This window comes from Pristiophorus japonicus, chromosome 3 (assembly GCF_044704955.1).
Source record: "Pristiophorus japonicus isolate sPriJap1 chromosome 3, sPriJap1.hap1, whole genome shotgun sequence".
In the NCBI taxonomy this organism is placed as follows: Eukaryota; Metazoa; Chordata; class Chondrichthyes; family Pristiophoridae; genus Pristiophorus; species Pristiophorus japonicus.
In genome coordinates this window covers 329,903,348-329,919,999 of record NC_091979.1, presented here as the reverse complement: position 1 = coordinate 329,919,999, position 16,652 = coordinate 329,903,348, and the positions used below count along the sequence as shown (strand labels likewise).

Here is a 16,652-nt window from a genome sequence, read left to right as displayed (position 1 = left end):
AAGGGGATAGGATGAATTAGGATGTCACTCTAATTGTATCTTGTTATCTTGTACCAAAAAATGTATAACTGTGTGCTTTCGCAATGTAAACTTACTTGTCCGTAGGAAGGGTGTACGCTCTATCAAGAGGGTACTCCTTCTGTCTGATAAGTCTCGGCCGGCCGGTGAGAAATAAAGACTGCTTTATTTAAAGCACAATCTGTGTTCGCGTCAGTGTATTCACTGAAACAGATTGAAGGAAAAGAATCCGGATCAACAGTGGTGGAGAGAGAGTGGGAGCGAGAAACTATTGGATAGTGAGGCTGGGACAATTCGAAAGAGGGGAGAGAGATAGAGTGGGAGAGAATGAGATTTAGGAGAGAAAGTGGGAGAGATTGAGAGACAAAGACTGGGGAGTGAGAGATACTGGAGTGAGCATGGCTGAGGGAAATCGGGAGAGGGGCTATAGAGAGTGGGGGGAAGAGAGGGGAGACAGAGAGGGAGAGGGACAGAGAGATAGTGGTGTTAGTTAGAGAGACAGTGAGAGAAAGAGACAGAGACACAGACAGACAAACAGTGACAGAGAGGGAGAGGGACAGAGAGATAGTGGTGTGCGTGAGAGAGACACTGAGAGAAACAGTGACAGAGACACAGACAGACATACAGTGACAGAGAGAGAGAGGGACAGAGAGATAATGGTGTGAGTGAGAGAGAGACTGAGAAACAGTGACAGAGACACAGACAGACATACAGTGACAGAGAGAGAGAGGGAGAGGGACAGAGAGATAGTGGTGTGCGTGAGAGAGACACTGAGAGAAACAGTGACAGAGACACAGACAGACATACAGTGACAGAGAAAGAGAGAGAGGGACAGACAGATCGAGGGAGACTGCGAGACAGTGTCATACAGAAATGGAGAGAGAGAGAGATAGACAGCAAAAGAGGGGGAATGAGAGAGAGAGAGAGAGAGAGAGAGAGAGAAAGAGAAAGTGTGAGACTGAGGTTTGTCTAGTCCATTCCCGGAGACTGCACAGCAGTCACATTTTGGACCTACAACAACACAATATTTATATAGTGCCTTTAATGTTGCGAAATGTCCCAAGGTGCTCCATAGGTGTATTATGAGATAAAACAAACTTGACACTGAACAACACAAGTAGAAATTAGTGCAGGTGATCAAACAGTTGGTGCATGAGGAAGGTTATAAGGGACATCTTTAAGGGGAAAAAGAGGTTGGGAGGTGGAGAGGATTAGGGAACAAATTCCAGAGCTTGGGGCCTAGACAACAGAAGGCACGACCACCAATGATGGAGCGATTATAATCAGGGATGCTCAAGAGGACAGAATTAGCGGGTTGCAGATATCTCTAGGGTTGTGTGGTGGAGGAGGTTACATAGATAGAGAGGAGGTAAGGGCAATCGAGGGATTTTAAAACAAGGACGAGGATTTTGAAATTAAGGCGTTGTTTAACCAGGAGCCAATGTAGTTCAGCGAACACAGGGGTGATGTGTGACCGGAAGTTGGTGCGAGTTAGGTCATGGGCAGCAGAGTTTCGGATCACCTCTAGTATACATAGGGTAGAATGTGGGAGGCCAACCAGGAGTGTGTTGGAATAGTCATGTCTCGAGGTAGCGGAGGAATGGACGAGGGTTTCAGCAGCGGATGAGCTGAGGCAAGGGGCGGAGACGGGCGATGTTACGGAGATGGAATTAGGTGGTCTTAGTTATGCTGTGGATATGTGGTAGAAAGCTAATTTCAGGGTCAAATGTAACAGCAAGGTTGCAAACAGCCCGGTTCAGTCTCAGACAGTAGATGGGGAAAGGGATGGAGTCAGTAGCTAGGGAACGGAGTTTGTGGTGGGGACCGAAATCAATGGCTTCAGTCTTCCCAATATTCAATTGGAGAAAATTTCTGCTCATCCGGAACAACACAGGTGGAGGTGCAGCACATGTTCTGTGGCTGCTGGGAGGAGGCTAAAGACAACAATCCTTCGGCTCACCGAGTCCCCAGCTCAGGTCCAGGGAAGGAAAGAACAAAAGGAAAGGTGTGTGTTATGGTGGAAGACAGGAGTGGTTCAATCCTGCCTCTGCACCTGGTTAAAATCTGTTACATCTCTAACTGCTTCCAGTTCTGACAGAAAGCTCACAGACCTAAATGATTACCTTAGTTTCTCTCTCCACAGAAGCTGCCTGACCTTCTGAGTAGTTCCAGCATTTTCTGTTTTAGTTTCAGATTCCAGCATCCGCTCTTTATTGCTGTTGTGAACTATTTTATTTTGTCTGTCGTTCTACACTCCAAACAAGTCTCAGGAAAAATGTAAATATAGATTTCCTCCTCAACGTTTTATGGAATGTTAATAGAAACAAGAGTTATGTAATGATGTATAAAATAGCAGGAAGCGACTTTAGAAGAAACCACTATCTGTTTTTTGAGAACTACACAGAAAATACTTTGATTGAACTGCCAATGTACAATTTAGATTTGGGATATATGTTTGAAATAAGAGAATAAATATTGAGAGTACATGAAGTTTGTTTCCCACTATTTAATTGGGAAGTACCTAAACTAATTCAACACTTTTGGTCATAAGAGCAGGGATTAATATAGTGCCGAATGTTTGAGAGAAAAACATTAGAAGCAAATTTTGTATTTTAACATCTTTAATTCACCATATTAGTAAACATTTCCAAGTCAGACTGATTGGTTGTCCTGTCCAGGAAGAAAGATGAATGTTTATTTCTGTTAAATCATAGCTCTCCCTGCATTTGGTTTTTAATTCGGTGATGCACAGTGTGTGTGTGTTTTTCTGCACTTGTGAATAAGTGTCTCATTTCTGACATGTTACAAGGCATGGTGCTGGTACAAGAAGAGCACCTTTATTAATGGAAATGATTGCAGTTTGAAATTGCGGCCCATTTTGTTCAATTCTTTTTTATACCTTGAACAAAAGAATTACGGCAATTTAATGTGCTGGTTGTCTGTTTGTATTATGATTAATATTCTAATTACTTATGTGGATGTGCAGGATGTCAGCGCCCGAGGAAAGTCACTGTTCCTGCTGCTTGTGCTGCTCTTGCTATGGTCACATGGGAGATGTCATGTATTCAACCAGCATTGTAACCCATGTATAAACTGACCTAAGTTGTACACCGTGAGAACACTGACCACTAGGTGGGAGACACTCCTAACCTGGACCTTCAGGTATAAAAGGGGAAGCTCCACCCACCTTCATCACTTGAGTGCTAAGGAATAAACTGACCTTCTCTCAAGCATGGGCCTCGTGTGTATTTATACTGTGTAGTAAGGACGTATCAATGGCGACAAGAAACTAGGATTTAAACCACGCGAGCATGGCCACTAGCAGAACAGACGAGAGGTACTGTGTTAAGGAATGGTTGGGACAGAGATTCAACATTGTTAAAGCAGCACACAGTTCTCCAGGCAGACAAGGGCAGTCAGGCATGCCCCAACATGTAGTCGAACCCAGAGGGGGAGTTCGACAGAGACAATGGCAAGCTCAACAGCGATTCACACCATTGCAAGGGACAATGCGGCCAGTAATGGGGCCATCAACACCTGTTAATAGTGCACTCAAAGACAATAACAGGGGCAGTCAGGGACGATCGACTGGCAAGGGACCTTTTGTTTCAAACCGTAACTCATGCTGGAGGTGTGGAGGCATACATTCAGCCGGAGTTTGCAGAGATGAGCAAAATACCTGCAGAAATTGCAGAAATGGACACTGGGGGAAATCGCTGGAAGCTGAAGTTCAGCGAGTTCATGTGGAGCACGTATACAGTTCATACACCAGGACGCCACCAATAATGATGAAAATGCTCCTCAATGGCATCCCAGTATCAATGGAGTTAGACATGGGGGCCAGCCAGTCCCTGATGGGTATCAAACAGTTCGAAAAGTTGTGGGCATCCAAGGCCAGGAGGCCAAAATTATCGCCGATTGACGCACAGCTACGGACTTACACAAAGCAGATCATTCTGGTGCTAGGCAGCGCCACGGTAGTCGTGACCCACAAAGATTCGGAGAACAGGTTGCCACTCTGGATTGTCCCAGGGGACGGTCCCGCACTACTGGGGAGGAGTTGGCTTGCTGTCATGAACTGGAAATGGGGCGATGTCAATGCAATTTCCTCTGTGGAGCGAGTATCATGCTCACAGATCCTGGACAAATTTGACTCATTATTTCAACCCGGCATCGGCACTTTCATGGGGGCCAAGGTAGTGATTCACATAAACCCAGACGCCAGACCAGTACACCACAAGGCCAGAGCGGTGCCGTACGTGATGCGCGAAAAGATAGAAGGCGAATTGGACCGCCTGCTGAGGGAAGGCATCATCTCACCAGTCGAATTCAGTGACTGGGCGAGCCCGATTGTGCCGGTGCTCAAGGCGGATGGGTCGGTCAGGATATGTGGTGATTACAAGGCCACCATCAATCGGGTGTCACTCCAAGACCAGTACCTGCTACCGAGAGCGGAGGACCTCTTTGCGACGTTATCCGGTGGCAAACTTTTTTCAAAATTGGACCTGACCTCAGCTTACATGACCCAGGAGCTGGTGAGTGAGTCGAAGAAGCTGACCACCATCACGACACACAAGGGGTTGTTTGAGTATAACAGATGTCCGTTCGGGATTCGCTCGGCCGCCGCGATCTTCCAACGAAATATGGAAAGCCTCCTCAAGTCGATTCCAGGGACGGTGGTTTTTCAAGACGACATCCTCATCACGGGTTACGATACTGAAGAACATCTCCACAACCTGGAGGAGGTGCTACGCAGACTGGACCGGGTAGGTCTGCGACTGAAAAAGGCAAAGTGCATCTTCCTAGCTCCAGAGGTAGAATTCCTGGGGATGAGGGTAGCAGCAGATGGGATCAGACCTACTGCATCCAAGACGGAAGCGATCCAGAGAGCACCCAGACCCCGTAACATGACGGAGCTGCGTTCGTTCCTGGGGCTCCTGAACTATTTTGGTAACTTTCTTCCCAAATTGAGCACGCTGCTAGAGCCGCTACACGTGCTCCTACGCAAAGGTCACGAATGGGTCTGGGGGGACAGCCAGGAAAGGGCTTTTAATAGAGCACGCAATTTGTTATGTTCCAACAATCTGTTAACGCTATATGACCCATGTAAGAAACTTGTGTTAACGTGCGATGCGTCGTCCTATGGTGTCGGGTGTGTGTTGCAGCATGTCAATGCCAAGGGTCAGTTACAGCCGGTAGCTTATGCCTCCAGGAGTCTGTCCCAGGCAGAAAGGGGCTACGGGATGGTAGAAAAGGAGGCGCTCGCATGTGTATATATGCGGTAAAGAAAATGCACCAGTACCTGTTTGGCAGGAAATTTGAGCTGGAGACAGATCACAAACCCCTAACGTCCCTTTTGGCCGACAACAAGGCCACAAATGCAAACGCATCGGCCCGCATACAGAGGTGGGCACTCACGTTAGCTGCCTATGACTACACAATTCGGCACAGACCGGGCACCGAAAACTGCGCCGATGCACTCAGCAGGCTCCCACTAGCCACCACTGAGGGGGCTACCGAGCATGCTGCTGAGATGGTCATGGCTGTTGAAACTTTCAGAAGCGAAGGCTCATCCGTGACAGCCCGTCAGATTAAAGGCTGGACAAATAGAGACCCGCTATTGTCTCTAGTCAAGAAATGTGTCTTGAATGGGGACTGGGCAGCCACATACAGGGCATGCCCTGAGAAATTTAAACCATTTCACAGGCGCAAGGATGAACTCTCGATTCAGGCCGATTGCCTACTGTGCGGAAACCACATAGTCATGCCCCAGATGGGCAGAGAGGTGTTCATCAGAGAACTCCACAATGGGCACCTGGGCATTGTCACGATGAAGGCAATTGCCAGGTCACACGTTTGGTGGCCAGGGATAGACGCAGATCTGGAACTTTGTGTTCGCAGCTGCAACACGTGTGCCCAGCTGGGCCATGCGCCCAGGGAAGCCCCCCTTAGCCCCTGGCCATGGCCCGCCAAGCCTTGGTCACGCATCCATGTGGACTACGCAGATCCTTTCATGGGGAAAATGTTTTTGGTTGTAGTAGACGCCTACTCCCAATGGATCGAGTGTGACATTTTAAATTCAAGCACATCCTCTGCCACGGTAGAAAGTCTACGGGCAATGTTCGGCGCCCACGGTCTACCGGACATCTTGGTCAGCGACAATAGCCCGTGCTTCACAAGCACTGAATTCCAGGACTTCATGGCAGGCAATGGAATTAACCATGTTAGAACGGCACCGTTCAAGCCGGCCTCAAACGGCCAGGCAGAACGAGCAGTGCAGATAATCAAACACGGGATGCTCAGATTCCAAGGGGGTTCCCTACAAACCCGCTTATCACGCCTCCTGTTGGCCTATAGATCCCGACCACACTCGCTCACAGGGGTTCCACCCGCAGAGCTGCTAATGAAAAGGACGCTCAAAACCCTATTATCTATTATACACCCCACCATGAAAGAAATTGTCGAGAGCAGGCGCCAGTCACAGTATCACTACCATGACAGGAATGCGAGGGCGCGATGTATTGATGTAAATGATCCTGTTTTTGTCCTCAACTACGCTGCAGGGCCCAAATGGCTCGCAGGCACTGTGGTTGCCAAAGAGGGAAATAGGGTTTTGGTCGTTAAACTTACTAATGGACAAATCTGCCGCAAACATGTGGATCAAACAAAAAGGAGGTTCAGCAACCCCATAGAAGAAGCAGAGGAAGAACACGATATAGAGTTCACTCCACCACAGGTGACCGAACACCGGAACCAAAGGGAGGAGAGCCCAGTCACTGTGGGCAGTCCGGACAGGCCTGAGGCACCGCAAACAGCAGACACTCAGGCCAGCGCCCAACAACCGGAGCCCCAACTCAGGCGCTCTACAAGGGAGCGTAAACCACAGGTGATGTCATGTATTCAACCAGCATTGTAACCCATGTATAAACTGACTTAAGTTGTACACTGTGAGAACACTGACCACTAGGTGGGAGACACTCCTAACCTGGACCTTCAGGTATAAAAGGGGAAGCTCCACCCACCTTCATCACTTGAGTGCTAAGGAATAAAGGACAGGTCACAGACTGACCTTCTCTCAAGCATGGGCCTCGTGTGCATTTATACTGTGTAGTAAGGACCTATCAGGAGATGCGGCTAATAGGTTGACAACTTTAAAATGAATACAAATTGCACGAATATATCTACCTCTTTCAGCTCACCTTGGGCTTTTGGATTGTTTGCTGATGCATAACCGTGTAACGGAGTGATGGTTATGTCGTGTAAATGCATTATTATGCAGTTCCTTTTCTCTCACTCATTTGTGATTAGTTATCTTTTTTTAAATAGATTTTTTACATGAAGAACTAAAAACTTTTAATTAATTCTATCGTACACAAACATGCATAATGTTCATGTAAATATCAAACGATTTTCAATATGGATCAGTGTGAGTTGGAGCATTTTGGTCGGAGAGATAATGACCCAAGCTACCCTTGGAAACTAAGGGTACACATGGGGCAGAGGTGTAAAGGGATCTCTGGGTACAGATACACAAGTCACTAAATGTAGCAATGGAGGATAATAAGGCCAAACAAGTGCAAATGAAGCACTGGAGATCATTTATAGAGGATTATAATTAAACAGCAGAGAAGTTATGTAAACCCTGTATGGAACCTTGTCTGATTGTCTAATGACCTGAGACAATGGGCTGACAATATGGCATAACTCTATATATGATTTCAACTAGTTGCTGCTGCTGTTGTTGTTGTAAAGGTTGTTGTAAATAATGTTGTTGTAAACTTTGCCCAGAGGTGAAAAGATCGCGCTAAAAGGAGTTTCTGGCCCGCTCAGAATTTTACATGTTTCTATGAGATCCCCTCTCATCCTCCTAAACTCCACTGAATACAAGCCCAGTCGATCCAGTCTCTCCTCATATTTCAGTCCTGCCATCCCGGGAATCAGTCTGCTGAACCTTCGCTGCACTCCCTCAGTTGCAAGAATGTCCTTCCTCAGATTAGGAGACCAAAACTGAACACAATATTCCAGGTGAGGCCTCACTAAGGCCCTGTACAACTGCAGTAAGACCTCCCTGCTCCTATACTCAAATCCCCTAGCTATGAAAGCCAACATACCATTTGTCTTCTTCACCGCCTGCTGTACCTGCATGCCCACTTTCAGTGACTGATGTACCATGACCCCCAGGTCTCGTTGCACCTCCCCTTTTCCTAATCAGCCACCAGTTAGATAATATTCTGCCTTTGTGTTTTTGCCCCCAAAGTGGATAACCTCACATTAATCCACATTATACTGCATCTGCCATGTATTTGCCCACTCACCTAACCTGTCCAAGTCACCCTGCAGCCTCTTAGCGTCCTCCTCACAGCTCACACCGCCACCCAGTTTAATCTCATCTGCAAACTTGGAGATATTACACTCAATTCATTCATCTAAATCATTAATGTATATTGTAAAGAGCTGGGGTCCCAGCACTGAGCCCTGCGGCACCCCACTAGTCACTGCCTGCCATTCTGAAAAGGACCCGTTTATCCTGACTCTCTGCTTCCTGTCTACCAACCAGTTCTCTATCCACGTCAGTACATTACCCCCAATACCATGCGCTTTGATTTTGCACACCAATCTCTTGTGCGGGACCTTGTCAAAGGCCTTTTGAACGTCCAAATACACCACATCCACTGGTTCTCCCTTGTCCACTCTGCTAGTTACATCCTCAAAAAATTCCAGAAGATTCGTCAAGCATGATTTCCCTTTCATGAATCCATGTTGACTTGGACCGATCCTGTCACTGCTTTCCAAATGTGCTGCTGTTTCATCCTTAATGATTGATTCCAGCATTTTCCCCACTACTGATGTCAGGCTAACCGGTCGATAGTTACCCATTTTCTCTCTCCCTCCTTTTTTAAAAAGTGGTGTTACATTAGCTACCCTCCAGTCCATAGGAACTGATCCAGAGTCAATAGACTGTTGGAAAATGATCACCAATGCATCCACTATTTCTAGGGCCACTTCCTTAAGTACTCTGGGATGCAGACTATCAGGCCCCGGGGATTTATCGGCCTTCAATCCCATCAATTTTCCTAACACAATTTCCCGCCTAATAAGGATACCTTTCAGTTCCTCCTTCTCACTCGACCAACTGTCCCCTAGTACATTCGTGTCTTCATTTGTGAAGACAGAACCGAAGTATTTGTTCAATTGGTCTGCCATTTCTTTGTTCCCCATTATAAATTCACCTGAATCCGACTGCAAGGACTTACGTTTGTTGTTACTAATCTTTTTCTGTTCACATATTTATAGAAGCTTTTGCAGTCAGTTTTTATGATCCCTGCAAGCTTCCTCTCGTACTCTATTTTCTCCCTCTTAATTAAACCCTTAGTCATCCTCTGTTGAGTCCTCAGGTTTGTTGCTTTTTCTAGCCAATTTATTTGCCTCTTCCTTGGCTTTAACACTATCCTTAATTTCCCTTGTTAGCCACGGTTGAGTCACCTTCCCCGTTTTATTTTTACTTCAGACAGGGATGTACAATTGCTGAAGTTCATCCATGTGATCTTTAAATGTTTGCCATTGCCTATCCACCGTCAACCCTTTAAGTAACCTTTGCCAGTCTATTCTAGCCAATTCACGCCTCATACCGTCAAAGTTCCCTTTGCTTAAGTTCAGGACCCTAGTTTCCGAATTAACGGTGACATTCTCCATCTTAATAAAGAATTCTACCATATTATGGTCACTCTTCCCCAAGGGGCCTTGCACAACAAGATTGCTAATTAGTCCCTTTGCATTACACATCACCCAGTCTAGGATGGCCAGCTCTCTAGTTGGTTCCTCGACATATTGTTCTATAAAACCATCCCGAGTGCACTCTCGGAAATCCTCCTCTACCGCATTGCTGCCAGTTTGGTTAGTCCAATCAATATGTAGATTAAAGTCGCCCATGATAACTGCTGTACCTTTATTGCACACATCCCTGTTTGGTGGTCTGTACACAACTCCCACTAGCGTTTTCTGCCCTTTGGTATTCCTCAGCTCCACCCATACCGATTCTACATCATCCAGCCTAATGTCCCTCCTTACTATTGCATTAATTTCCTCTTTAAACAGCAACGCCACCCCACCTCCTTTTCCTTTCTGTCTATCCTTCCTAAATGCTGAATACCCCTGGATGTTGAGTTCCCAGCCTTGGTCACCCTGGAGCCATGTCTCCGTGATGCCAATTACATCATATCCATTAACTGCTGTCTGCGCAATTAATTCGTCCATCTTAGTCTGAATACTCCTCGCTTTGAGGCACAGAGCCTTCAGGCTTGCCTTTTTAACACACTTTGCCCCTTTAGAATTTTTCTTTCATGTGGCCCATTTTGTTTTTTTGCCTTGGGTTTCTCTGCCCTCCACTTTTACTATTCTCCTTTCTATCTTTTGCTTCTGCCTCCATTTTATTCCCCTCTGTCTCCCTGCATAGGTTCCCATCCCCCTGCCATATTAGTTTAACTCCTCCCCAACAGCACGAGCAAACACTCCCCCTAGGACATTGGTTCCGGTCCTGCCCAGGTGCAGACCGTCCGGTTTGTACTGGTCCCACCTCCCCCAGAACCGGTTCCAATGTCCCAGGAATTTGAACCCCTCCCTCTTGCACCACTGCTCAAGCCACGTATTCATCCGAGCTATCCTGCGATTCCTACTCTGACTAGCATGTGGCACTGGTAGAAATCCTGAGATTACTACCTTTGAGGTCCTACTTTTTAATTTAGCGCCTAGCTCCCTAAATTCGTCTCGTAGGACCTCATCCCGTTTTTTTACCTATATCGTTGGTACCTATATGCACCACGACAACTGGCTGTTCACCCTCCTTTTTCAGAATGTCCTGCACCCGCTCCGAGACATCCTTGACCCTTGCATCATACTATCCTGGAGTCTCGGTTGCGGGCGCAGAAACGTCTATCTATTCCCCTTACAATCGAATACCCTATCACTATCGCTCTCCCACTCTTTTTCCTGCCCTCCTGTGCAGCAGAGCCACCCACGGTGCCATGAACTTGGCTGCTGCTGCCCTCCCCTGATGAGTCATCCCCCTCAACAGTATCCAAAGCAGGGGATGACCGCAGAGGACCCCTGCACTACCTTCCATGCACTGCTCTTCCTACTGGTCACCCATTTGCTATCTGGCTGTGTACCGTTTACCTGCAGTAAGACCAACTCACTAAATGTGCTACTCACGTCATTCTCAGCATCGTGGATGCTCCAGAGTTCATCCACCTGCAGCTCCAGCACCACAATGCCGTCTGTCAGGAGCTGGAGGCGGATGCACTTCCCGCACACGTCGTTGTCAGGGACACTGGAAGCGTCCCTGACTTCACACATAGTACAGGGGGAGCATAACACGTGTCTGAGCTCTCTTGCCATGAATTAACCCTTAGATAAACTTAATGTGGCAACAACAATGCTAACTGTTACTTACTGATAGAGAAAAGAAAAAAGAAGAGCTACTTACCAATTTTGCATTAATCGAATAAAACAGGCCCTAAGTGCCCAGCAACTGTATTCAGGCTAGAGGGCCTGAGAGCTACAGAGAAGTCCATGACCTGACCCTACACTTCCAGGATGGCGTTTCAATCCAATCCAAACCCTTCACTTACAACATAAACCTAACTCTGATTTAAATGGGCAGATGCATGGCAGATTAAATTTAACACAGAGAATTGTGAAGTAAGGTATGTTGGTAGGAAGATTAAGGAGAGGCAATATGAATTAAATTGTACAATTTAAAGGGAGAGCAAGCACAGAGAGACCTGGGGGTGTATTTACACAAATCTCTGAAGGCTGCCGGACAAGTTGAGAAGGATGTTAAATGTCATTCTGTGCCTTATGCTTCATTAATAAAGCAATAGAGCACAAAAGCAAGGAGGTTATGTTAAGATATTATAAAACACTGTTCAGGCTTCAGCTGGGGTATGGTGTTCATTTCAGGGCATCTCACGTTGGGAAAAATGTCAAGGCATTGGAGCATGTACAGAAGAGAAATTCTAGAGTGGTTCCATGGATGAGGGTCTTCAGTTTCGTGGAGACACTGGAGAACTGGGGATCTTCTCCTTAGAACAGAGGATGTTAAGGGCAGATTGATCAGAATGGTACCAGGAATGGGGACGTCAGTTATATGGATTGACTGGAGAAGCTGGTGTTGTTCCGATTTGAGCAGAGATGGTCAAGAGTTTCTATAGGTATAGCAAATGAAAAAAGTGGCTAAAGTAAATGTTGGTCCCTTAGAGGACGAGACCGGGGAACTAGTAATGGGGAACATGAAGATGGCAGAAACTCTGAACAATTATTTTGTATCAGTCTTTATGGTAGAGGATACTAACAATATTTCAACAGAGGATAGTCATGGGGCTGTAGCGGGGGAGGAACTTAACACAATCAAAATCATTATCACTAAGGAGGTGGTTCTCAGTAAGATAAAGGGACAAAAGGCAGGTAAATCCATTGGACCTGATGGTTTGCATCCTAGGATCTTAAGAGAAGTAGTGGCAGGGATTGTGGATGCATTGGTTCAATTTACAAAAATTCCCTGGATTCTGGGGAGGTCCCAGCAGATTGGAAAACTGCAAATTTAATGCCCCTATTTAATAAAGGAGGCAAACAAAAAGCAGTAAACTATAGACCAGTTAGCCTAACATCTGTGCTTGGGAAAATGTTGGAGTCCATTATTAAAGAAGCAGTAGCAGGACATTTGGAAAAACAAAATTCGGTCAGACAGAGTCAGCATGGATTTATGAAGGGGAAGTTATGTTTGACAAATTTGCTGAAGGTCTTTGAGGATGTAACGAATAGGGTAGATAAAGGGGAACCAGTGGATGTGGTGTATTTCGAATCCCAGAAGACATTTGACAAGGAGCTGCATAAAAGGTTACTGCACAAGATAAAAGTTCACGGGGTTGGGGGTAATATTTTATCATGAATAGAGGATTGGCTAACTAACAGAAAACAGAGAGTCGGGATAAATAGTTCATTTTTTGGTTGGCAATCAGTAACTAGTGGGGTGCTGCAGGGATCAGTGCTGGGACCCCAACTATTTACAATCTATACTAACAACTTGGAAGAAAGGACCGAATGTAACGTAGCCAAGTTCACTGATGATACAAAGATGGAAGGAAAAGCAATGTGTGAGGAGGACACATAAAATCTGCAAAAGGACATGGACAGGCTTAGTGAGTGGGCAAAAAATTGGCAGATGGAGTATAATGTTGGCAAGTTTGAGGTCATGCACTTTGGCAGAAAAAAAGCAAAGAGCGAGTTATTATTTAATGGAGAAAGTTTGCAAAGTGCCGCAGTACAGTGGGACCTGGGGGTACTTGCGCATGAAATACAAAAGGATAGTATGCAGGTACAGATATTTATCAGGAAGGCCAATGGTATCTTGGCCTTTATTGCAAAGGGGATGGAGTATAAAAGCAGGGAAGTCTTGCTACAGTTATACAGGGTATTAGTGAGGCCACACCTGGAATACTGCGTGCAGTTTTGATTTCCGTATTTACGAAAGGCTACACTTGCTTTGGAAGCAGTTCAGAGAAGGTTCACTAGGTTGATTCCGGGGATGGGTAGTAGACCTATGAGGAAAGGTTGAGTAGGTTGGGCCTCTATTCATTGGAGTTCAGAATAATGCGAGGTGATCTTATCGAAATGTATAAGATTATGAGGGGGCTTGACAAGGTGGATGCAACGAGGATGTTTCCACTGATGGGGGAGACTAGAACTAGGGGGCATGGTCTTAGAATAAGGGGCCACCCATTTAAAGCAGAGATGAGGAGGAATTTCTTCTCAGAGGGTTGTAAATCTATGGAATTTTCTGCCTCGGAGAGCTGTGGGAGCTAGGACATTGAAAACACTTAAGACAGAGATAGACAGTTCCTTGAGTGATAAGGAGATAAGGGGTTATGGGGAGTGAGCGGTGATGTGGAGCTGAGTCCAGGATCAGATCAGCCATTATCTTATTGCACAGCAGAGCAGGCTCGAGGGGCAGAATTGCCTATTCCTGTTCCTATTTCTTATGTACTCATGTTCTTATGTTACTGAGAGATTGACCAGAATGGTTCCCGGAATACGGTCCTTCAGTTACGTGGAGGGCCGGGAGATGCTGGGGTTGTTCTCCTTAGAGCTGAGATGGTTAAGGGAGATTGACCAGAATTGCTCCAGGGATGGGGGATTTCAGTTATTATGGAGAGATTGTAGAAGCTGGGTGTGTTGCTCTTAGAGCAGAGAAGGTGAAGAAGAGATTCAATAGAGGTCTTCAAAGTCACAAATAGTTTCAATAAAGTAATAAAGAAGCAATTATTTCCAATGACCGATGGGTCGGTAACCAGAGGACACAGATTTAATGTGATTGACAAAAGAACCAGAAGCGACTGAAGGAAGATTTTGTTTAAACAGCGAGTTGTTGTGATCTGGAATGAACTGTCTGAAAGGGAGGTGGAAGCAGATTCAATAGTAACTTTCAAAAGGGAATTTGCCAAAAATACTTGAAGTAAAAAAGATACAGGGGATAGAGCAGAGGAGTGGGATTAATTGGAAAGCTCTACCAAAGAGACAGAGCCGGCACGATTTGTCGAATGGACTCTCTCTGCGCTGTACAATTCTATGATTCTACGAGCACCTACACTTAGAAAATAAGAAAGTGAATGGGCCAGAAGATCAAAGTGAACTTGTGGTTCACGTGAACAAATCATTAAAAACTGTATCACAGGTCAGCAAAACGATTCAAATGAAACAGTGAATTAGGGTTTATTTCTAAGTCAATTTAAATCAAAAGCAGCGAAACTGGCAAAGGTGAGAAGTGATGTTCCACAAGCATTGGTGCTGGGACCTCTCCTGTTCAACATTTACATAACCAATTCAGACTCGGGAATCGGGAGTGAAATTTCACATTTTGTGGATGCTTCCACAATGGGCGTGTATCGTTAACACTGAGGAGGTAAGCGGCGAAAACATTGAATACAATAATAAACTTGCAGACTGGGCATGTAATTGGCAAAGGAACAGCTGTTGTGTATCTGTAAACCATGTTCCACCACCAGGGAGCGCATCCCCTGAAGTCCCAAGGGATTCCAGCATCCGTTGGGAACACTCGATATAAGCCTGTTCCTCATTCTGGAGTGTCTTAATAAAGACTGAGGTCACTGTTACTTTAACCTCCCTGTGTGCAGTCTCATCTGTGTTCGGAACACAATACATCAATATAGAGGAGTGTGAGTTGGTGCGTTTTAATAGGAAGAATATGAAGGTGACATTCTCCTTGGAAAACAATGATCTAAACGGGAATGAGGAACAGAGGGCTGGGACGGTACAGTTACACAAATCACTAAATGTAGCGATGCAGGTTCATCAATGCATAAAAAACAAAGAACAGGCTTGTGTTCATGTCTGGAGGGATAGAATTGTAAAACATTGAAGTTATGTCAACTTGTTTGGATCCTTGGTGTAAATATTATAAAAATGACATTGAGGCACTGGAGAAGGTGCAAAGTGTATTTCCTGGAATGATACCAGAACTGAGAGGGTGTATTATCAGGAAATGTTCAAAAGGCCGTGGCTCTTTTCTTTAGCAAAGTGGAGACAGAGGGATGGTCAGAATGTGCCTTTCAGGATATGAAAGGCTTTGATAGGGTAGAGGGAGAAAAGATGTTTCAACTTGCGGGAGAGACCAAAACTCAGGGGCACAGATTTAAAACAGCCATTAATAAATCCAACAGGGAATAAAGGACAACTTGTCACCGAGGCACAAAAGGAGGTTTTAGCAAATAATCTTCATCAAATATTTAGTCTTAAGGAGAATCTTAAAGGAGGAGGAGAGTTCGCGAGGTGGAGAGGTTTAGGGAGAGAATCTCAGAGCTTGGGACCCAGATAACTGAAGGAGGAGGAGAGTTAGAGAGGTGGAGAGGTTTAGGGAGAGAATCTCAGAGCTTGGGACCCAGATAACTGAAGGAGGAGGAGGAGTTAGAGAGGTGGAGAGGTTTAGGGAGAGAATCTCAGAGCTTGGGACCCAGGTAGCTGAAAGCATGCCTGCCATTGGTGGAGCAGTTTAAATCAGTGATGTGCAATCTGCCAGATTTTGAGCAGCGCAGAGATCTCAGGAGGACTAAGTGTTGGTGCAGGTTACAGAGGCCCTGAAGTGATTTGAAAACAAGAATGAACATTTTAAAATTGAGGCGCTGTCGGACAGGGAGCCAATGTAGGTCAGCGAGCACAGGTGTGATGGGGTATTGCGATAAGGTGCAAGTTAGGAGCAGAGTTTTGGATGAGCTGAAGTATATGGATGGTGGGAGATTGGAAGCCGCCCAGGAGAACATTGGAGGAGTTATATCTAGAGCTAGTAAAGGCACGGATGAAGGTTTGAGCAGCAAATGAACTGAGTCAGGCGATGTAACAGAGGCACAAAGATGCTGTCCTGGTGATGGAGTGGATATGGGGTCGGAAGACCATCTCCCGCTCAAATAAGACACCAAGGTTGCTAATGGCTGGGTTCAGCCTTAGACCGGTGACAAGGACAGGGAGAGGGATGGAGCCGGTGGCTAGGGCAATGGAGATGGTGACGGGGGCACTAGTACGGTCTCACAAATTTTTGGTTGGACGGCACCAGAACTGAGAGATAA

At 45.9% G+C, this 16,652-nt stretch overlaps 1 pseudogene; it reads left to right on the top strand.

Annotated features, from left to right (window-relative positions):
• Positions 1–16,652, top strand: part of LOC139260404 (zinc finger protein 850-like) — a 563,299-nt pseudogene that overhangs the window by 73,193 nt on the left and 473,454 nt on the right.